The following is a 24,540-nucleotide window of genomic DNA, read 5'->3' as shown; positions in this document are numbered from 1 at the left end:
AACTGCCAAATCCCAAAGAGCAGAAATCCATCCCTTTGCAGCTTCATATTGTGGGTACTATAATGTGCAACCCAGATCTTTTTCAGAACAAGACTCCCATTCCCTCAGCTGCTGGAATTGCTGCCTGCTGTCAGCTCACAGCTGAGTCTCTTTATTGAAATTGCACATAGCTGAGGGCAAGTGCTATCTCTCCTCCAATGACTGGCCAATGTAAGGGTATAATGGCTCAGCACCACTGCCTCAATTCAGGATAGTTCTGAAGGGCCATTCCAGCTCCAGATCTCCGTGCTATCAGCTGAATCCTCATCTGCAACTGTAGCACAGTTTAGTTTCCCTTCTGTCCAGCTCTGCTTCTCCCACTGTCTCCCAGGTTTTCTGGGAGGTGTTAGCCCTTTCTAACAAATCTCCTGCAAACAAGTCTCCATCTCAAAGCATGCTTCCCAGAGAAACCAACTTAAGACACTCCAGACCACGGTATGGTGTCTAGTTCATACTAGATATGTCATTAATATTTGGTAAAAGAATGAGTAAAGTATATGAGCAATTAATAAATAAAAACAATTAAACAATTGGAATTTCCAATATTTTACTTCCACTGCTCTCCCCACCCCTTCCTCCTAGGATTGTGGTCCTTAGCTGTCAACATAGACAAGTATTAACTGAGCTCCTATGTGCTAGGCAATGTGTAAGTGCTAGGGAATCAGAAACAACTCTCCTTGTCAGCACCTATGGCTGGAAGGAGACTGTTCCACATACAGCACAGCCAGGTTCAATGTTCCTTGCAGACACTGTAGTAGTGATTGCATTTACATCTGAGATACAGAATTGCATCCCTAAACATTTTATTTATACTCCTAGCTTTGCCTAGGCAGCGTCTCATGGACACTTTGAGACTTGGAGAATGGAATGACTGTGATACTTCACCTCAGAACTGGATAATGGATCCTAATTTTCTCTTTAGTAAGTGATTTTTTTTAAGAAGGGGAGAGGCCAACAGAGTAGTCTAAGAAAGAAGACTATATTTGGCACACAGAGGAGCAGGGTAAGCCATTCCAGAGCTCCCAGGAATAATGTGACCCTATTAGAGTTAGGGACCAGAAAAATCCCCAAACTCAAATATTATAGTTGAGAATTGCTAAATGCAAAAGACAGAGTATTTGGAGACTAAAGCAGGCAGCACAGTTCCCAAAAAGTCTAACCAAGGAATAAGTAAGGATGAAACAAAGGTTTGCTTAATCAATGATGTTAATGTACATGAAACAAAAATATGAAAACAAGAGGGAAAAAGTCTGCATTGAGACAAGAGTCAGTGCACTGGAAAACAGAACAATAGAAATTACCCAATCACTACAACAGAGAGAGAATTGACTGAAAACAAATGAACAGTGCTTCAGGGACATGTGGGATAATAACAACGACAACACAAATCTAACAGTTGTGTTGTCAGAGTCCCAGAAGCAGACTCTTTTTAGAGTCTAACAACTTAGGTGAAATGAACCAATTCCTCCAAAAACAGACACAAAATAATATAAAATAAATCTTCAAATTGCCCTGTAGCTATTAAGAAAATTAAATTCATAATTTAAAAACTCTCCAAAATATCAATTTTCAAGCCCATATTATTTCACTGTATAATTCAACCAAATATTTAAGGAACTAATACCAATTCTATGTAATTTCTTTCAGAAAATGGAAGAGAAGGGAACACTTCCCAAATCATTTTATGAAATTAGTATTACCCCCATACCAAAACCAGACAAAAATAGTATTTAAAAAGAAAACTACAGTAATATCCCTCATGAATATAGACTAAAAAAATTCTTAACAAAAAAATATTACAATGTAAAATTCAGCAATATTTATTATACAAAGAATTATAAACCATGACCAATGGAGTTTATTCTAGGGATGCAAGGCTGGCTTAATATTTGAAACTCAATCAATGTAAATTAGTATATTAACAATCTAGAGAAAAAAAATCACATGATGAAGGCTGATACAGAAAAAGCATTTGATGAAATTCCATACCCTTTCATAATAACTCTCAGAAAAATAGGGATAGATAGAAACTTCCTCAACTTGCAAAGAATAATCTAAAAAACTTTAGAGCCAACATTATACTTAACAGTAAAAGACTGCATGCTTTCCCTCTAAGATCAAGAATAAGAATGTTAATCTCACTGCTTTTGTTCAAAATATTAGTGGAAAGTCCAGCTAGTGCAATAAGTCAAAGAAAAGAAAAGAAAAGAAAGAAAGAAGAGAAAGAGAGAGAGAGAAAGAAAGAAAAGGAAGGAAGAAAGGAAGGAAGGAAGGAAGGAATTAATTGTAGGCATTTTTATCAGAAAGGAAGAAATAAAACTGTTCATATTTGCAGATGACATGATTGTCTTCATAGAAAATCCCCAAGAATCCGCCAAAAAAGAAAACTCCTAGGACTGATAAATTCAGCAAAGCTGCAGACCACAAAATAAGCATACAAAAGTCAATTGCACTTCTATATAATAGCAATGAACATGTGCACAACAAGATTAAAAGTACAATACTGGGGGGGATCCAAGATGGCCGAATAGGAACAGCTCTGGAGTGCAGTTCCCAGCAAGAACAATGCAGAGGGAGAATGATTACATTTTCAAATGAGTTTTTACTGCCTACAGACCAGGAGATTCCCAGGCTGAAAAGCACCACAAGTTCCCAGCATGGCTGTTTCAGCCATTGCAGCAGGTTGCTGCACAAAAATTCACACAAATCTGGGCGGCCATTTCAATTGGCACATGGAATGCCTGGGAGACAGAGCCGCCTGTTCAACTGAAAAAAGGGGGGCTGAAACAGGAAGGTAGGAGATCTGGCTCAGCAGGTCCCACCCCCACAAACACCAGCAATCTGAAAGGCACTGAACTGAGAGTTTCACAACAAATGCAGCTGGACCCAGGACAGTCCAGCTCTGTGGGGGGAAGGGCATTGGCCATTACCAAGGCAGTCTGCCACTACCAAGTCAGTCCATGATTACCAAGGCAGTCTGCCACTATTGAGGCAGACCGCCATTATTATACGTCTGAAAATAAAACCACAAAGAAGTTCACATAGCAGCTGGGCAGAGCCACAGTAGCTCAGCAATGCCTCTGCTGGCAGACTGTGACTAGGCTACCTCCTTGCTGGGCAGGGCATCTCTGAAAAAAGGCAAGAGCATGTCAGGAACTTATAAGTAAAGCTCCAGCTTCCCAGGACAGAACACCTGGGGAAAAGGCAGTTATGAGTTCCACTGCAGCTGACTTAAAAGTATCTGCCCAGCAGCTCTGAACAGAACAACGGAGCTCCCAGCACAGCACTTGAGCTCCTATAAGGGATAGGCTCTCTCCTCAAGCAGCTCCCTAACCCCCATATATCCAAAGAGACACCTCACAAAGGAGAGCTCAGGCTGACATCTGGCGAGTATCCTTCTGGGATGAAGAGAACAGAAGAAGAAACTGGCAGCAACTCTTACTGTCCTGCAGCCACTGCAGGTGATCCCCAGGCAAGCAGGGTCTGGAGTGGACTTCCAGCAGTCTAACAGCAGAGGAGCCTGACTGTTAGAAAGAAAACTAAAACACAGAAAGAAATAACTTCAACACCAACAAAAAGGACATCAACTCAGAGACCCCATCTGAAAGTTACCAACTACAAAGACCACAGGTAGATAAATCCACAAAGATGGGAAGAAACCAGTGCAAAAAGGATGAAAACACCCAAAACCAGAATGCCTTTCCTCCTCCAAGGGTTCACAACTCCTCACCAGCAAGGGAACAAAGCTGGATGAAGAACAAGTCTGATGAATTGACAGAAACGGGCTTCAGAAGGTGAGTAATAACAAAATTCTCTGAGCTAAAAGAACATGTTCTAATCCAATGCAAAGAAACTAAGAACCTTGAAAAAAGGTTTGACGAAATGCTAATGAGAATAAACAGCTTAGAGAAGAACATAAATGACCTGATGGAGCTTAAAAATGCAACATGAGAACTTTGCAAAGCATACACAAGTTTCAATAGCCAAATCAACCAAGCAGAAGAAAGGATATCAGAGATTGAAGATCAACTCAATGAAATAAAGTGAAAAGGCAAGATTAGAGAAAAAAGAATAAAAAGAAATGAACAAAGTCTTCAAGAAATATGGCATTATGTGAAAGGACCTAATCTACATTTGATAGGTGTACCTGAATGCAACAGAGAGAATGAATCCAAGCTGGAAAATACTCTTCAGGATATTATCCAGGAGAACTTCCCCAATCTAGCAAGGCAGGCCAATATTCAAGTCCAGGAAATACAGAGAACACCACAAATATATTCCTCAAGAAGAGCACATAATCATCAGGTTCACCAGGGTTGAAATGAAGGAAAAAATGCTAAAGGCAGGCAGAGAGAAAGGTCGGGTTACCCACAGAGGGAAGCCCATCAGACTCATAGCAGATCTTTTGACAGAAATCCTACAAGCCAGAAGAGAGTGGGGGCCAATATTTAACAACGTTAAAGAAAAGAACTTTCAACCTAGAATTTCATATCCAGCCAAACTAAGGTTTATAAGTGAAGGAGAAATAAAATCCTTTCTGAACAAGCAATTGCTGAGAGATTTTGTCATCACCAGGCCTGCCTTACAAGATCTCCTGAAAGAAGCACTAAACAAGGAAAGGAACAACCAGTACCAGCCACTCCAAAAATGTACCAAATGGTAAAGAGCATCAACACAAAGAAGAAACTGCTTCAACTAATGGGCAAAATAACCACCTAGCATCAAAATGGCAGTAATAACAATAATATTGGTATTCACACATAACAATATTAACCTTAAGTGTAAATGGGCTAAATGCTCCAATCAAAAGACACAAACTGGATAAAAAGTCAAAACCCATCAGTGTGCTGTCTCCAGGAAACCCATCTCACATGCTAGGACACACATAGACTCAAAATAAAGGGATGGAGGAAGATTTATCAAGCAAATGGAGAGCAAAATAAAAGCAGGAGTTGCAATCCTAGTCTCTGATAAAATAGACTTTAAACCAGCAAAGATCAAAAGAGAAGAAGAAGGGTATTACATAATGGTAAAATGAATCAATGCAACAAGAAGAGCTAACAATCCTAAATGTATACACACCCAATACAGAAGCACCAAGATATATAAAGCAAGTTCTTAACAACCTACAAAGACACTTAGACTCCCACACAATAATAGTGGGAGATTTTAACACTCCACATGTCAATACTAGACAGATCAACAAGATAGAAAATTAACAAAAATTTCTAGGACTTGAACTCAGATCAGGAACAAGCAAACCTAATAGACATCTAAGAACTCTCCAGCCCATATCCACAGAATATACATTCTTCTCAGCACCACCTCACACCTACTCTAAAATTGAACACATAATTGGAAGTAAATCACTCATCAGCAAATGCAAAAGAACAGAAATCCTAACAGTCTCTCAGACCACAGTGCAATCAAATTAGAACTCAGGAGTAAGAAACTAACTCAGAACTGCACAACTTCATGGAAACTGAACAACTGGCTCTTGAATGTTGACTGGATAAACAATGAAATGAAGGCAGAAATAAAGATGTTCTTCGAAACCAACGAGAACGAAGACACAACATACCAGAATCTCTGGGACACATTTAAAGCAGTGTCTAGAGGAAAATTTATATCAATAAATGCCCACATGAGAAGCAAGGAAAGATCTAAAATCAACACCCTATCATCAAAATTGAAAGAGCTAGAGAAGCAAGATCAAAAAAACTCAAAAACTAGCAGAATACAAGAAATAACTAAGATCAGAGCAGAACTGAAGGAGATAAAGACACAAAAAAACCTTCAAAAATCAATAAATCCAGGAGCCAGTTTTTTGAAAAGATCAACAAAATAGACCACTAGCCAAATTAATAAAAAAAAAAAGAGAGAAAAAAATCAAATAGGGGATGGAGGGAGCAAATCACATTGCCATGTATGTACCTATGCCAACAATCCTACATGTTCTGCACGTATACCCCAGAACCTAAAGTACAATTACTCACACACACACACACACACACACACACACACACACACATATATATAAATTCTCAGAAGAAAAAAATAAAGAAAAAGTACAATACCATTTATGTTCACTCAAAAAACTGAAGTACTTAGATGTAAATTTAACATGCATAGTATCTGCATGCTAAAAACTACAAAATGCTCATTGAAAAACATCAAAGGAGATTTAAATACATGGAGATACACTTTTATTCATAAGTTAAAAGACTCTAGATAGTACAGATCTGAATTTTTCCCAAAATGATATACAAGTTTAACTGTATTCCTGTAAAAATACTAGCAAGATTTTTTCTAGTCACAGACAAGATTATTCTCAAATTTATGTTGAAAGGAAAAAAAAATCCTCAAATATCCAAAACTATTTTTTAAAATAATAAAGTGGGAGCAGTCATCATACTCAATTCCAAGACTTACCGTAGAGCTACAGTAATCAGTTTTATGGGTCTGACAAAGAGACAGACACAGACTAATGAGACAGAATAGAAGACTTAAAGTAGACTCATCCACAAAAATATGCCCACTGATAATTTTGAATGATGCAAAAACAATTCAATGAAGAAAGAAAATCTTCTTTTCAAAAAATGGTACTGGATCAATTAGACATCCATAGGGAAAAAAAACCCTCAAACTGAGTCTCAGACTTCACACAAAAATCAACTAAACCTGGATTATAGACTTAAACATAAAATTTTAAACTATAATACTTTTAGGAAAAACTATAATATTTTCAGAATCTAGGGCTAGGCAAAGAGTTCTTAGACATAATACCAAAAGTGTGATTAATAAAGGGAAATGATAACTTTAACTTTATTGATATTAAAAATGTTTGCTCTGTGGAAGATCCTGTTAAGAGGATGAAAAGATAAGCTATACGCTAGAAGAAGATATTTGCAAACCACGTATCCGACAAAGGACTAGTACCTAGCATGTACTGAATAAAGCACTCTTAAAACCAAAGTAAAAATAAATAAATAAATACATTCAGATAGAAAATGAACAAAAAAATGCACAGATATTTCACTGAAGCTGATATATGTATATGGAAATAAGCATGTGAAATGATGTTAAACATTATTAGCCAGATGGGAGACGCAATTTAAATTCACAATGAGATATAACTGCACACCTATCTGGATGGTTATAAGTCATGGCAAATATGAGAGAAATTGGATTTAGATTACTCGTACGTCACCAGTAGGAATGTAAAATAGTACGGGTTCTAGCAATGTTTTAAAATGCTAGACATGCAGTTATCACATGATGCAATAATTATACTTCTTAGCATTTGTCCCAGAGAAATAAAAACTTATGTTCACACAAACTTGTACATTATTAATATATATAACAGCTCATAATCATCAGAGCAAAAAATCATATTTCCTTCAGCAGATGAATAAAGTTAATGAACCTAGCACAGATATACCATGGAACACTGGTATATTTTTTACTCAGCAGTAAAAAATCAACGAATAATATATGCTATAACTGGGGCTGATATTCAGAGAATTATTCTGAGTGACAAAGCCAATCCCAAAAATTATATATTGTATGATTGACTTTATTTTATATAATCTTCAAGAAAGGACAAAAATAGAAAGGGAAAATGGATTAGTGGTTGCCAGGGACTGAGGAGGGATAGGTGAAGGAGGAAATTGGGTGTGGCTATAAAAGGGCAACAGTGGGGAGCCTCATGCTGGTAGAGAAGCTCTGCATCTTTACTGTGTCCATGCCGATATCCTGATTGGAAACTGTACTACAGTTTTGCAAGATGTTGCCATTAAGGGAAAACACTGGATCTCTCTACTATTTTTTAATTTTATTTTACTTTAAGTTCTGGGATACATGTGAAGAACGTGCAGGTTTGTAACATAGGTATATATGTGCCATGGTGGTTTGCTGCACCTATCAACCCGTCATCTAGGTTTTAAACCCTGCATGTGTTAGGTATTTGTCCTAATGCTCTCCCTCCCCTTGCCCCTAACCCTCTGACAAACCCCAGTGTGTGATGTTCCCCTCCCTGTGTCCATGTGTTCTCATTGTTCAATTCTCACTTATGAATGAGAACATACAGTGATTGGTTTTCTCTTCCTGTATTAGTTTGCTGAGAATTATGGTTTCCAGCTTCATCCATGTCTTTGCAAACGACATGAACTCATTCTTTTCTTCACTACATAGTATTCCATGGTGTATATGTGCCATGTTTTCTTTATCCAGTCTATCATTGATGGGCATTTGGGTTGGTTCCAAGTCTTTGCTATTGTAAATATTGCTACAATAAACAATAAACATTCTACTATAAAGACAAATACATATGCATTTGTCTTTATAGTAGCATGATTTATCTAATTAAACTAAAGAGCTTCTGCACAGAAAAAGAAACTATCATTGGCGTGAACAGGCAATTTACAGAATGGGAGAAAATTTTTGCAATATATCCCTCTGACAAAGGGCTAATACCCAGAATCTACAAGGAACTTAAACAAATTTACCAAAAAAAAAAAAAAAAAATCCCATCAAAAAGTGGGCAAAGGATATGAACAGACTTTTCTCAAAATAAGACATTTGTGCAACCAACAAACATATGAAAAAAGCTCATCATCACTAGTTATTAGAAAAATGCAAATCAAAACCACAGTGAGATACCATTTCATGCCAGTTAGAATGGTGATCATTAAAAAGTCAGGAAAAAACAGATGCTGATGAAGTTGTGAAGAAATAGGAAGGCTTTTACACTGTGGGTGGGAGTGTAAATTAGTTCAACCATTCTAAAAGACAGTGGGGTGATTCTTCAAGGATCTAGAACCAGAAATACCATCTGACTCAGCAACCCCATTACTGGGTATATACCCAAAGGATTATAAACCTCTGTACTATTTTTTATAACTGCATGTGAACCTATAATTATCTCAGATTAAAAAGTTCAATTTTTAAAAAGGGGGACATGATTGGATTTGGCAATAATTTATTGGATACAACACCAAAGGGATAGCCAACAAAAGAAAAAACAGACAAATTAGATTTTGTGGAAAGTTAAAAATTTTGTGCATCAAAAGACACTATCAACAGAATGAAAGGGAAACCCACAGAATGGAAGAAAATATTTGCAAATTACATATCTGATAACAGACTAATGTTCAGACTATATAGAGAACCCCTGAAACTCATCAGCCAAAAAACAAGCAACCTGATTCAAAGATGAGTAAAGGACTTGAACAGACATTTCTCCAAAGAAGGTATATAAAATGCCCAATAAGCTCAACATTACTAGTCATTAGGGAAATACAAAACAAAACTACAAGATACCACTTCACATCCATTAGGATAGCTACTGCTAAAAAATTAAAAAAAAAAAATTTGGAGCCCTTGTGCACTATTGATGAGAATGTAAATGGTACAGCTGCTATGGAAAATGGTATGGCTATCTGTCAAGAAACTAAAAATAGAATTAGCACCTGATTCGGCAAATCCACTTCTGGGTATATACACAAAAAGAATTGAAAGCCGGGTCCTATACACTCATAGCAGTAGTCACGATAGCCAGAATGTGAAAGCAACCAGATGTTCCCCCAAAATTGATATGTTGAAATCCTAACCCCAAGTTTGATGGGTATTAGGAGATGGGGGTCTTTGGGAGGTGATTAGGTCATGAGGGTTTCACACTCATGAACGAGATTTGTGTTCTTATAAAAGGGATCCCAGAGAGCTCTCTCACTCTTTCTGCCATGTGAGGGTACAATGAGAAGTTGACAGTCTGCAACCTGGAGGAAGAACTGAACCATGCTAGCATCCTGAGCTTGGACTTGCAGACCTCCAGAACTGTGAGAAATAAATTTCTGTTTATAAGCACCCAGTCTACGGTACTTGTTACAGCAGTTCAAACTGATTATGACAGATGGTAAATATTACTTTATGTGTATTTTACCACAATTTAAAAAAATACATTAGAAAAAAGAAGGCAAAGAGGTGGGGGAAGCCACAGACTTCATTAGTGCTTAAGCAGAGCTATCCAGACATGGAAGAAAAAATCTACTAGCACATACCTGATTAAAACTGAGATATGTTGCCAAGGCTTTTCCAGAGCCTTAGTGAATTGCCCCTCAAGAACATCCCACTTCCTTTGCTCTTTATCTACACTCACCATGCAGCTTGCTGATGTTCGTTGGACCCTCAGCAGCACTGTCCACAGGGAGGAGAATCTGCGGAGACCAGAGTGGTCCAGGTGTGTTAGCAGGTCTGAGTTCACTGCAAGTAAACATCGGGCACTCTGGTTCATGTAGTAGCCCCTTGTGAGCACAGCTCAAGCCCCATTGTGCCCGCTGCCTCCTGGGTGCCCTGTGGAGCCAGGGTGCAAAGCCGCAACAGAGGTCTGGCCTGGACTGCTGCACCTTCACCACGTGCTGCCACCCTGTGTGCCCCTGCACAGCCTGCCAGCCTCGCTCCCTGCCATTCTGTCCTGGCATTTGGCTTCAACTGAGACAAAACTGAGGAAGGCTGGCTCTGAGGGAGCACTGCAGCCCCTATCCCAAAAACAGAGAACTCTGCCTTTGAGACAGGAGCTCACAGTCCATGGCCTGCCTATTCACGATGTGTGAATTCTTTGTCACAGTCATCACTTTTTGATTCTAGGTTGTCTGGCAGCCAATATTATGACTAACATATACATATGCATGTATTATGTATATCAATAATATATTTTCTTATTTCTTTATCTTTTCCTCTTTCTACCTATTCCTGACACATAGAGACTCTGAATCCAATTTGGCTCAGATTTTGCCAATTAAGACTCTTCCTGTATCATTCATAGCTCTCCCAGTCTAATACATTACTTTAAGTTCAAACCTGGCAACCTTGACACCTACTGATGGATAAGTGGCTCACGTGGTACCAGGAAGAAAGGTGGGATTCCCAGTGGCACAGGTATTTAATCCGACCCCACCCAGAAGCATTGGCTAGGCAGGCACTCCAAGACCTGGGACTGACTCACAGACCAAGGCCTTCTGGGATTTTAGAATTTTCTTACCCAGAAAATAGGATCAACACCACTGCCGTCGTGAATTATTCAGCACCTGCCACGGCTGTTCCTTGGTGAACAATGAAATAATGGAAGCTGACAACATTGATTTGTGGTGAATTTTTAGTGACGCCAAGTTCATGGCAAGTGAGCAGGGGCCGGCAAAGCTTAGAGGAACTTGACCACAAGAACAGTCAGCCTGGTTCCCCTGGGAACATTGCCATTTGGTCAACAGTGTAGCCAAGCTGGATGTCCTTTGTGAGGGTCCTTTTCCTCTCAGGGTTTGGGGTAGATGAACGTAGTCTCTCACTGAAAAAACATAGTCACTTGGGCTTACCAAGCCAGTTCCCAGCCAGGAGGATGGGTGAGTCTCTTGAAGCATTTCAGGAAGCATTTGAATTGCTAGATAATTAGAAGATCGATAACATAATTTTAGCTGTTTAGCAGGGTGCTAAGAAAGAAAGGCTTCATTTCAGCATATTTTGAATTTTGCATTAGGGTTTCACTAATTAAAAGGAAAAAAATATTGGCACCATGTCTAATCCTTCCATTAATCTCCCTCAACATATATTCTGCTGCCTGTTAGTGTATAATCATTAAATGTAAAATATTAAACTGGACATTTGACTTTATCGATCACTTTATGGGCTAAAGATACAACAAGTAATTATCTGCCAAGACAAATTTATTGATTGAGCTGTCATTGGGACAGCTGAAATTGACACATAGTTGATTATTCTTCTAGTATACTGTTTCCATCAATTATTTTGTCTCATTCTCTTTCTCAACAAGAATTGTATATTTATAGTTAATTTCTATTTAAGAACTCAAAAGAAGACTTTTTACCCTAAATTTAGTGTGTGGTTTTCTATGTAGATCAGAAACACTGCAGGCTCAGTGTATAGATTTAGCTTTATATACTTGGGTATTTGATCAATTCTGAGACCAGGTAACTTTTAACTGGCATTTTATCTCTCTAAACCTGGTTTTCTTACTTGAAAAATAATCTTATCTCTTCTGAATATTTTTTCCCTTCCTTACTCTGCTTGTTCCCTCAGCATTTACAATTCAGCTCAGTTTGCTAAAGGGGAGTAGGGTCTTTCCAGTGTTCCCAGTACTGTTCAGGATGCTGGGAATACCAAAGTGGGGAAGACAGAGCCCCTGCCCTCAGGGGAGTTTACAGTCTAGTGAAGGAGACTGGCCTGGACCCCAATAAAGCATGAAGAAGAGTCTGAGCAGGCAAAAGCTGAGTGTGGGCAATATTTAGAACTAAGCAGCCTCCAGGTTCATTGTGATGTAGGACTTTATTTCTGAATCCTGTGCTAGCAGCAAAGTCAAAGTCACCTACCAGATCCGGGTATAGAGAATGGGATGGAAGGAGAAATTATTTTTAAATCCAATTCTGGAACATGCAAGAAGGCTGTTCTTAGAGTTCATCTTTTTCAGATTTAGCAGCTGAATTCATGGATGATCTTTAACACAAACCCAGAGTTTTATGGAATTTCCTTCTTGGAATAGATTTTCAGAGAAGTCCTAATAAGGTGTTTTGCCTGCCTTCTTTATGTTTAGATCATAAATGCATAGTTGTCCAGTATATCTTCCTACATGTAGTTCTTTCCATGGTTCTTTTTATATTCTTCATGTGCAGAGACCATGACTTGCATGTTTTGTCTTGTTTTTTTTTAAGTCTTTCTCCCCACCCTTTTGTGTTTCTGCATTCAGCAGGTACTTAATAAATAATAACAGAGCTTCTTTTGAGATAGCTGGAGAATAGAAACCCATTTAGAACAATTCCGTTTCCAAGAAGCTAAGTTCTAAATTTCAATTAAAAATTTGAATTTTAGCACATGGTAGGTGTGCTTTAAAGTTTTTTCAAGATACTTGGGACTGAGGAACTCAAATTACCTTAAGTGGTGGGGGCATGATGGCTGATGGCATGAATGAATGAAGTTGAAATCAATCTTTTTTCAGCATCTCCAGAAGACAGCCTGGAGTCATGGAAACAGCATTGCACATGGGTTAGAAAGCCTGGGTTTAGGTCTCAGTGGCCCTGGGAAGTGACTCAACACTTTGAGTTTCTTTCTCTCTTTTGTTAAATAAAGTGGTTGGGCCAGATACACAGGAAAGGCATTTCACACTCTGAAATTCCACTGGGCTATTTTGTTTTGAGTAAGATGCAGCCTCTGTGGCTTGTTACTTCACATATCTGGATAAAGAAGAATGATTTGCTCTTAACTTGTTATTACTTCAGCTTTGGAAAGTACTTGTGAGTGAGCACAGTTATCTTTGAATTTTCACGTAAGCCTGCAGTGTGTTTTTTTATACCTGTAAGTCTTTAGGGCTAAACTCCATGTATTTTTAGGGTAGAAACTCTCAATCTTATTTTTCTTCTCCTTTTTAATCTTTTTTAGAAAGCTGATGGAAACTGCAAGCCCTTTTCTAGAACAGTGATGGAACTCATAAGAACAACATTTTGTCCATGATTTCATGGTGGTAAGAGGGAGCATATAAGGCTGTTTCCAGGTTGTGAATCCCCTTCTAGGCCTATTTTAGGGGCAGATTTTGCTCTGATGTAAATTTTTTTTTTTTTTTGAGATGGAGTTTTGCTCTTTTTTCACAGTCTGGAGCGCAATGGCACAATCTCAGTTCATTGCAGCCTCCATCTCCCAGTTTCAAGCAACCCTCCTGCCTCAGCCTCCCGAGTAGCTGGGATTATAGGCACGCACCACCATACCTGGCTAATTTTGTATTTTTAGGAGGTGGGGGGCAGTTTCTTCATGTTGATCAGACTGGTCTCAAACTCGCGACCTCAGGTGATCCACCTGCCTCAGCCTCTCAAAGTGTTGGGATTACAGGCGTGAGCCACTGCGCCCGGATGTGAATGTTTTGTTCTTTAACCCTCTCGGCTTTGCTACCTGCTAGCTACATGACCACAAATCGCTTAACCTTTCTGACTCCCTTCGGAAACACTCCTGGAGTGTTAAGGTTAAGCAATTTGCAACTACACCTACTTGCTACTAGTAGGGGGCAGTAGCATTATGAGCTAAGTAAGTAAAGCACATGGTGTTGTCCCTGTTGCACAGCACTAGTTACCCACTCATAAAATGTTTTCTTTCTCTTCCTCACTTTTTAAAAATCTCAGGTCTGGGCATAGCGGCTCATGCCGGTGGTCCTGGAGCTTTGGGAGGCTGAGGCAAGAGGATTGCTTGAGGCCAGAAGTTTAAGACAAGCCTCAGCAGCACAGCAAGACTGCATCTCTAAAACAGAAATTATAACAATACAAAATTTAAACATTTTTAAAAGTATCAGTCAAGCCTGATATATGTATAACTATGTATTTTCCTTTTGCAGTTTGGAGTTCCAATTCTTTTCTGTATTATCCACACCCCTTTCACGACCACCCCCGAACTTTCTGCTTTCACAATATTTGTGTTGTTCTCTCTTATAGAATATACTTGGATTTCTACTTTTTTGTTTAAGAAATTTCTACTTTTTAAAACTAGCACTTTTGTGCTCCTTTTTCCAAAATGAAGTTCACTTTTAATTCTCCAGATTTGCTACTTCTGAGGTTAAAGCCTCAGTTACATTAGCATGGCCCAGAATTTCCTATTTTAAATCTTTCCTGGGGCTGAAAATTAATCTTTCCTTAGGCAGTATCTAAAGGGTATGCGTATTGAGTGATCTAAAGATCAATTAAACACTGACAGAGATTCAGTAAAGAAACTGTTTCTTCACACAAAAAGAGGTAATAGTGATGCAAGCAGAATGCAGGAACACTGAGTGTGGTTTTCCTAGACACCTTAAGGAACACAGGGATAACCGGGGATGCTGGTGGGCTCCAAACTCTGCAGGTAACCTTGTGCCTCCAGAGTCCAGGAGCTAGAGCAGAGAGCTCATGTTTATGGAGCAACAGTTCCGTGCCAGTGGAAGTCAGAAGCTACAACACGGTGGCCTACAGCCCACACACAACCCACAGATGTGAGTTTTTTTGGTTTTACTCTCACAGTCCTTTAACAAACCATAAACCTATCTTTTAAAGTATCTATTATATATGCATTATACACATATTCACATGCATACACACAAGGATCTCACGGCTTCTCCTGAAAAATTAGAATATTCACCAACACTAAACTCAGATTCTCACACAGCATCACTACGGAACAGCAGACACACTTGTTAGAGGGGTACAGCTCTTGATTCACCACAGTTCTTACCATGCACTCACTGTACGTGTATGTGCATGTCACACATGGTGCCTTTGCTTCCCAATGACCCAACTTTGGTAGGCTCTCTCTCCCTATATATATGTACATGTGCGTGGTATGTGCATGTGTCTGCATAGATGGGTAGATAGAATATAGTTTAATTTATTTGATGCAAATTGTGTTGGCTCTGTGTTACAAATGAGAAAATGTGCAGACCCTCAACTTACTTAGGGCATAGTTGAGAGGAGGCAGTAAAGAGTTTCACCTGAACATGGCTACCCCATGTAGTCCTAAAGGAATCACTTTCAGCATGGACAGTTTTGCTCCTAGAGAACATTTGCCAATATTTGGAGGACATTTTTGGCTATTACACATAGGAAACAGGCATTTAGTGGGTGGAGGCCAAAGATGCTGCTAAGTATCCTACAGTGTGAAGGACCATGTACTGTAACAAAAAATTATCTGGTCCAACATGTCAAAATGTCAATAGTGCTGAGGTTGAGAAATTCTCTGTGATGCTTAATTTTAGGTGTGACTTGGTTAAGGAATATCTAGAGAAACCTCGTAAACCATTTTTGGATGTGTCTGTGAGGGTGTTTCCAGAGGAGATGAGCATGTGAGTCTAAGTGGGCTAGGTGAAGACCCACCCTCAGTGGGGATGGGCACCATCTAATCTGTCAGGAGCCTGGAGAGAACAAATACAGAAGGCAAATTGATCTTTCTTGAAGAGCTGGGTTAGACTCTTCCTCTGATGCTTTGCACGTCTGAATTTGAAAGTCACCAGCTTGTAGATGCCAGAACCAATGCCCCCACCCTAAGTTCTGAGGCCTGCATCCTCAGACTCAGAAATACATCATCAGCTTCTCTGGTTCTGAGCCCTTCTGACTTGAAATGAACCACTACCAGCATCCCAGGGGTTTCCCTTGCAGATGGCATCTCTGGAACTTCTCAGCCTCCATAATCTTAAGAGCCGATTCCCCTAATTAATCTCCTCTCATATGTGTATATCTATAGCTACATATATATCTATACATGCAGATATATATCCTATTGGTTTTGTCTCTCAGTAGAACACTCACTAATACAAATTTTGACATTAAAGGAACAGAATTTTAAGGATACATTTTCATAATTGATTTTAGGTTTTTTGGAATTGGCTCTTTAATCTGATTAGACCTAAAAATGCTAAAGATTGTACTTTTAATAGTACAAACACTAATAGCCCATGATATGAACTGTTTATAGAGATACACAAAATAAATGCATTTAATATTCCTAATTCTTATAAGAGACAAAACATTTTGTGATTCTATACGTAGTACTTTCAAACATTTGTGGAAAACCAGAGAATATAAAGACATTTGTTTATATATATATAAAGACAGTTGCTCCTAGTGTTGCTGGACCAAGTGATGAAAGAAAAGGATGAGCTCAGGCATTCTCTCTCTTCGCTCAAGATTTGTATAAATGACCTGTGCAATCAGGTAAATGTAAAGAGATCACATGGTGAGACAGAAAGCAAGAGAGAGAGAAATTGAGGAAGCCAGAATCTATTCAACAACCTGCTCTGGCAGAAACAAATCCATTCCTTTGGGAACAAGAACTCACTTCTAATGTCCTTCCAAAAGGATATTAATCTAATCATGAAGGATCTGCCCCCATGACACAAACACCTCCCACCAGACCCCACCTCCCAATACTGCCACATTGGGAATCAAATTCCAACATGAGTTTTACCAAGGACAAATCACATTCAAACAATAGCAGAATCGCTATGGTAAAAAGAAGTAAGGCTTTGTTAATCTAAAATCCTTCGCTTTTGTTTATATAGCATTGACTTAATTTACAACCCTTTTATGAGACCCGCTTACAAAATTCAAATCCGTGCTCCCATTTACTGACAGGCTCCAACAGCCTGTCAGAAGACAGAATGGTTTCTTTATAAGGTAAATTTGATAAAGAAAAGAATTTTTGCAGTACTAAATTAATTATTAATTTATTGACAAATTCAAGCTGTGGAAAGAAGGAAAATCTATCTTAACCGAGAAATGTTTCTTTACTCCAATTTTGTTTGCAGTGATACATCAAATGGTCAATATAAACTGAACATCTTTAACATATTTATACTCTGTCACTTGTGTATTATTTGCTACACATCAAAACAAAACGCTTGAGGTAAAAGACATATCATAAAGAGTAACTGTTTACAACTAACCATAGGTGTTAAATTTGTCTTTAGCTGGTTATGTTTTTTTCTTGTTAAAACACACATAAACCCAGGGAAGCTTCAATGTTTTCTATATTCCTAACCCCAAATCTGTGAGTATGTTGCTGGTATTGGATGGAAGTTTGCATTTACACTATTTGGGAAAAGATTTGCCAAGTTGTTTTATAGTATAAATAGATTACTGGGCATAGGTACATATGTTTTTTAAAAGCAAATATAAAGAATTATGGTACTTGTCTTACTCCATTTTGTGCTGCTACAACAGAATACTACAGGCTGGGTAATTTATAAGAAAAGAAATGTATTTCTCACAGCTCTGGAGACTAGGAAGTCCAATATCAAGGTGCCATCATCTGGCAAGGGTCTCCTTGTCACATGATCCCATGGTTGAGGGCAGAAAGGCAAGAAAGCTGGAAGGAATAAAAGGAAGGGAGTTGAACTCCTCCTTGTATCAGGAACCCAATCCCGAAATAACAACATTATTAATCCTTCATGAGGCAAAGCCTTCATGACCTAATTGCCTCTTGAAAGTCCTACTTCTCAACACTGTTGCATTAGGGGTTAACTTTCCCATGCGTGAATTTTGGGAAATACATTTAAACCATAGCAGTTTTAATCATATTTATATCAATAATTAATATGATTCTTATAAATGGGCATCATCAATTTACAAACACAGAAGTGAAGATTTATATTAATTCATTCATCCAGGCATTTATTTTTCATTTCCTTTTTTTAATTTCTTTTTTTTACTATTATATTTTAAGTTCTGGTGTTATTCAACAGAAATGGGTTAGAAACACGTCAAGGTACAAACTGAAAATTGTGTCAGACCGTCATTGTTGGCTTAGATAATATCATGAACTTTTTTTCTCATAAGGATTTTCACAGAACCTGGCAAAATGTGAGTTGAAAAACAGCATTTTCATGATGGGCTGTGGACCTCTCATGACAGAATTATTTGGCATCTCCATAAAAATGCAGATTCCTGGGCCATACTCCAGCTCTCTCTATTAAGAAAGCTCTGTGTGAAGTTTATAGAATTTACACTTAATGGATTCTCCAGATGATTCTCAAATATCTCAAGTTTGAACCTTTGAACCTCACTCTTCGAGATTTTCTTACTCTTTATGCCATCCCTTCTGACCCTCTAGGCTTCAGTCCTTTTCTTCCATTTTCTACACCACCTGATTAATTTCAAAGTCTTCTTTAACTTTCCTGACCCAACCTAAATCCAAGGGATGGAAATTAGTAGTTGAAGAGGTAAAACGACAACCACAAAAGGATGAATGTTAACACCAAGAAAGACCCTAGGTTAGAAAATAGGACCTCACTTCTCACCTGTCCTTTTTCCTCTTTTATTCTGTTTCTTATAGTTGAAAGGTAATGACTTCAGTCACTGTAATCTTAAAATTACCTATGAGTTACAGCAGAGTTAGTGATTCTTTGCTGGGCTCTCCATCAAAATCCCCTGTATTCCACATGTTCATCAAGCTGAGAGAAATACTACAACTTATCTAGAGTCACAGGGGATACACACACACACACCACACACAAAACTAAAATTGAACCTCAAGAGATGAAAACCACCACATCTGAGATAAAAAATACTCAAGATAGAATTAACAACAAATGAAATATTTTTAAAAAGATTAGTAAACTTGAAGACATGGTAACAGTAACTATCCAAAATGAAACACACAGAAAATTAAATGTCAAAAAAAAATCAATAAGCTGTGGGACAACTTCAAGCCACCTAATATATATGCAATGGAAGTTCCCAAAGGAAAGAATAAGATACAAAAGCATGCTGTGTGAAAGAATAAATTGATAAATAGGAAGTTAAAATTACAAGCTTCTGCACTTCAAAGACTCTGTTAGGAGAATAAAAAAGGAAGCCTTAGACTCGGAGAAATATCTGCAAATCATATGTTTGGTAAAATACTTATGTCCAGAATATATAAATAACTTTAAAATTGAATAGTAAGGAAACAAATAAATAGGTCAAAGGTTTGAACAGATAACTTCTGTTCAAATATTTATCATTGGCAAATGAGCACCTGAAAAAATGCTTGATATCCTTAATCACTAGGGAAGTGCTATTACACATCTATTAAAATGACAGAAAATAAAAAGACCAGCCATACCAAGTGCTGGTGAGAGATGTGGAGATTTTACATTCCCACATTGCTAGTAAGAGTATAAAATAGTACAGCCATTTTTTGAAAACAGCTTGACAGTTTCTTAAAAAGATAAATACACACACATACAATGATCTGGCCATCCCACTCCTAGATATGCACCCAAGGGAAATAAAACTATATGCCCACACAAAAACTTGTATACAAATGTACACAACAGCTTTTTTTGCTATAGCCAAATTATCAGATACATCCCAAATGTCCATCAACAAGTGAAGAGATAAACAGAAGATATTATATGCATATAATAGAATACTACCGAGCAATAAAATACAATGAACTAATGATATATACAACATGTATGAATCTCTAAGTAATTATACTGAGTGAAAGAAGCCAGACAAAGAAGTATACATCCTGTATGAATCCACATATTGAAATTCTGGAAAATGCAAACAGATGTACAGTGACAGAAAAGAGGTCAGTGGTTGCCTGGGGACAAGAGGTGGGTCGAAGAGGAGCAGGAGAGAGAGAATACAAAGGGACACAAGGAAACATTTGGGAGTAATATGTTCCTTATGTCATTCTGGTGATGATTTCACAGATGTATACATAGGTCAAAACTCATCAAATTATAAACTTTATTACAATTTATTATATATCAATTATAAGTCAGTAAAGCTGCTAAAAAATTCAATGGTGGGAAGAGAAGTGATATATTAGACTAACTCATCAAATTATAAAGTTTTTGCAATTTATTACCTATCAATTATAAGTCAATAAAGCTGTTAAAAATTCAATGGTGGGAAGAGAGAAGTAATGCATTAGATTAATAAATGGTCATTATTAATAATACCTGGGTCCTGAAACAAAAGATTAGGAAGGAAAGTGCCAAATGCCAAATGGTGCTGTATATCAGTCTTCACATTTAAAAAATCATACCAAAGAACTGTGGCTAAAGTATATTTGTCCTCTTTTTATTCCAGTGCTATCCAAAAGGTAAGCATGTAGTACTTTATAATACTCAAAAATTTCAAAGACTCTCTACTTTTGTGCCACTCTTTTCTCTCTCATTCTGGAAGTCCTCCAGCCACACACATTGATGACAGAATGTAAAGCTATCTTTACCTGGGAAGCTCAAGAGAATCTATAATGCTCTCAGAGATCTCCAATTCTTTAAGCCTGGTCAAATTCTGAAAATAACAGAGGATGTGATGCAGTATTAAAACAAGTTATTTTACTCTTGGCAACACCCATACGGATTGTACTGACACCTAACCAGCCTGTTCTCACTCACTCTAAATGGGAACGAGTTTCTCTAGTGTGGCTTCCACTCTTCTTGGCTCTCTCCATCTCCTTAATGGGATTTCCCACTGAAGTCAACATTAAAAGACTCAAATGTCCCTCTACCCATATTTGTCATCACCCAGATCCTTTGATTGTCAAAATTGAATTCCATTTTAACAACTGTTACTCGTGGAATTCTTTCATTCGTGTGACAAATATTTATTGTATACCCATCATGTTTTCACATGTTGACTGAAACATATAAATTATCTGACCTCATGATGTTGCAGGATCAGAAAGGCTGAACATAAACCAACGTGGAATGAACATATTCATAGAATTTGAAGCATTGCATTGAAGAGGCAGGACTTAGTGAGGTCAAAGCAGAAAATTACTATATTCCTATAGCTACTTTATACATATTCAGGACCATAATTTACCAGCACTCTACTCTGTCCCCAAATTCCAAGGACACAAAACAAGCTCCCCAAATGGTATCTAACACTCCAGCATTCCAATACTTTGTTTAGAAAGACTTTTCTCCTACTATCTTCCATTTCACCTTTTTTATACTCTCAAAGCACATGATGAGCCAAGGCTTGTGAAACTATTTCCTGGAAGACTGCATGTGTGGTCTAGCCCCTGGCTTTGGCACAACTGCATTCTTGGCTCTTACTGCTTCATACTCAGCCTCTATTCCTGAATGTTCAGTTGAAATCAATTCATAAAGCATTCATGCTAACATTCCTGTTAAAGAAATATAGATTGTTGACATTTTATAGCAGGAAAGAACTAAGAAGACCATGTAATTCAGGTGGAAAACAAGTTTTGTCTCTTGCTCTAAATTCAGATGGTTGGCAGTGACTGCCTAGAATAAGAATGAGTAACGAAGTTCAGGTTAAAGTTGCTAAGAATGCAGTGAGAGATCATGGAAGTGGCCAAGGTTGAAAGAGCGATGGATGATAGCTGTATGCTGGGTGTCTGCCATAAACCAATCACTTTCAGGATGAAGAGTGCTACATGTAAAGAGAACGTTAAATGTTTCTGTTGTACATCCAATGGCTCCCTAATACCTACAAAATAAGGCTTGGCTTAGCTTCTCTTTTTTTTGAGACAGAGTTTTCTCTTGTTGCCCAGGCTGGAGTGCAATGGCACAATCTCAGCTCATCTTAACCTCTACCTCCCTGGTTGAAGTGATTCTCCTGCCTCAGCCTCCCGAGTGGCTGGGATTGCAGGCATGCACCACCACGCTCAGCTAATTTTTTTGGATTTTTAGTAGAGACAGGGTTTCTCCATGTTGGTCAAGCTGGTCTCAAATTCCTGACCTCAGGTAATCCACCAGCCTCAGCCTCCCAAAGTGCTGGGACTACAGGCTTGAGCCACCGCACCTGGCCAAGGCTTAGCTCCTAACTAGTAATCAGAAGATGCAAGTTGGTGGTGGTAACACACATCCAGCCTTATCTTCTGCTCTTGCCTGGTCCTCCATGTATTTGAAGGTCACCAACAATGGACCACTTGTCTCTCCTTAAACCCACAATGAACTCTTGAACCAAGAAGATGGTGCTGTAGAACCAACTCAGGATTGCAGCCCCCAGTGAAAGCGCAGAGGGTGAGTGGACACTGAATTTCCAGATGAATCTTTATTGCCCACAGACCAGGAGATTCCCAGGTGTAGGAGCCCCACAGGCTGCCAGCGCAGCTGTTTGGGCCAGTGCAGCTGTTTGGGCCAGGGCCGCAGCGCAGTGGCACTCCATACAAAATACACTGGTTTGGTTGCCCTGTTAAACCGGCAATTGGAGATTTCAGAAGGCAGATTACCACATTCATCTGATTAAACGGGACTTAAACAGAAAGCCAGGCCAGGAGATTCCCGGGCAGCGACATTGTTTCAGCCAGCGCTGTGGGTCGCTACACAGGAAATCACACAGATCCCAGTGCCCTTTTAGCAGGTCGCTGGAACACCTGGGAGAGTCAACCGTTCAACTTAAAAAAAAAGGGGGGCTCTGAGGCAGGGAGCCAGGTGATCAGGCTCGGCGGGTCCCACCCCCACACAAACAAACAAAACAGCAATTAGAAACGCTCAGGGTTGAGAGTTTCACAGCAAGCACAGCTGAACGCAGGACAGTGCAGCTTGGTGGGGGAAGGGCGTTCACCATTACCGAGGCACTGGAACCCTATGGAGGTACTCTGCCATTGCTGACGCAGCATGCCATTGCCGAGGCAACCTGCCATAACAGAGAGAGTCCGCCACTACAGAGGTGAGCCACGATCACCATGGCAGTTCTAACCACACCCATATAAACAGGACTACAGGGAATTACACATGGCAGCAGGGCAAAGTCCATGACAGCAGGGTGGAGCCCATGGCAGCAGGGCGGAGCCCACGGCAACAGGGCAGAGCCCACAGCAGTTCAGCATAGCCACTACAGGCAGGCGGTGATTAGGCTTCCTGCTTGCTGGGCAGGACAGTGCAATGGATACTCATAAATAAAGCCCTAATTCCCTAGAACAGAGCACCTGAGGGAAAAAAAAAGGGGCTTTATGAGTTCTACTGCAGCAGACTTAAACGTACCTGCCTAGCAGCCCTGAATGAACAATGGAACTCACAGCTCAGCACTTGAGCTCCTATAAAGTACAGACTGTCTCCTCAAGTATAAAGTACAGACAGTCTCCTCAAGCAGCTCCCTGACCCCCGTATATCCAAAGAGTCACCTCACAAAGTACTGATCAGACTGACATTTGGTGGGCATCATTCAGGGACAAAAATAGCCAAAGAAGAAACAACTAGCAACCCTCATGGTTATGCAGCTGCTACAGGTGTACCCCAGGCAAGCAGGGCCTGGAGTGAACCTCAGCAGTCCTACAGCAGAGGGGCCAGACTGTTAGTAGGAAAACTACTAAGGAACAGAAATAACTTCATCATCAACAATCTGGATGTCCACTCAGAGACCCAATCAGAAAATCAGCAACGACTCAGACGACAGGTGGATAAATCCACAAAGATGGGAAGAAACCAGTGCAAAAAGGAGGAAAACACCTGAAACCGGAACACCTCTCCTCCTACAAGGGACCACAACTCCTCACCAGCAAGGGAAGAAAGCTGGACTGAGAATGAGTGTGATGAAATGACAGAATCAGACTTCAGAAGGTGGGTAATGAGAAACTTCCATGAGCTTAAAGAACATGTTCTAACTCAATGCAAAAAAACTAAGAACCTTGAAAAAAGATTTGAGGAAATGATACCAAGAATGGACAACTTAGAGAGGAATATGAGTGAATTGAAGGAGCTGAAAAACACAACACGAGAAGTTCACTAAGCATGCACAAGTTTCAACAGCCGAATTGACCAAGCAGAAGAAAGGATATCAGAGATTGAAGATCAACTCAATGAAATAAAACAAGAAGGCAAGATTAGAGAAAAAAGCACAAAAAGGAATGAACAAAGTCTCCAATAAGTGTGGGACTATGTGAAGAGACCTAATCTACGTTTGATAGGTGTACCTGAAAGTGACAAAGAGAATGAATCCAACCTGGAAAATACTCTTCAGAATATTATCGAGGAAAATTTTCCCAACCTAGCATGCATGCCAATATTCAAGTCCAGGAAAT

The 24,540-nt window shown here is 39.0% G+C and overlaps 1 long non-coding RNA gene across 1 annotated transcript in view; it reads right to left on the bottom strand.

The window, feature by feature from the left end:
• LOC144577171 (uncharacterized) overlaps positions 1–24,540 on the bottom strand; it is a 128,850-nt gene that overhangs the window by 11,881 nt on the left and 92,429 nt on the right. Inside the window, exons 4-5 of the long non-coding RNA XR_013520559.1 lie at positions 17,816–17,913; positions 10,196–11,470 (exon numbers count right to left, since the gene is read on the bottom strand). This is a non-coding gene — a long non-coding RNA (uncharacterized LOC144577171). The remainder of the gene's footprint in view (positions 1–10,195; positions 11,471–17,815; positions 17,914–24,540) is intronic.

The sequence above is a fragment of the Callithrix jacchus genome, chromosome 7 (assembly GCF_049354715.1).
Source record: "Callithrix jacchus isolate 240 chromosome 7, calJac240_pri, whole genome shotgun sequence".
NCBI classification, from domain to species: Eukaryota; Metazoa; Chordata; class Mammalia; order Primates; family Cebidae; genus Callithrix; species Callithrix jacchus.
This window is presented reverse-complemented; position numbering and strand designations above follow the sequence as displayed.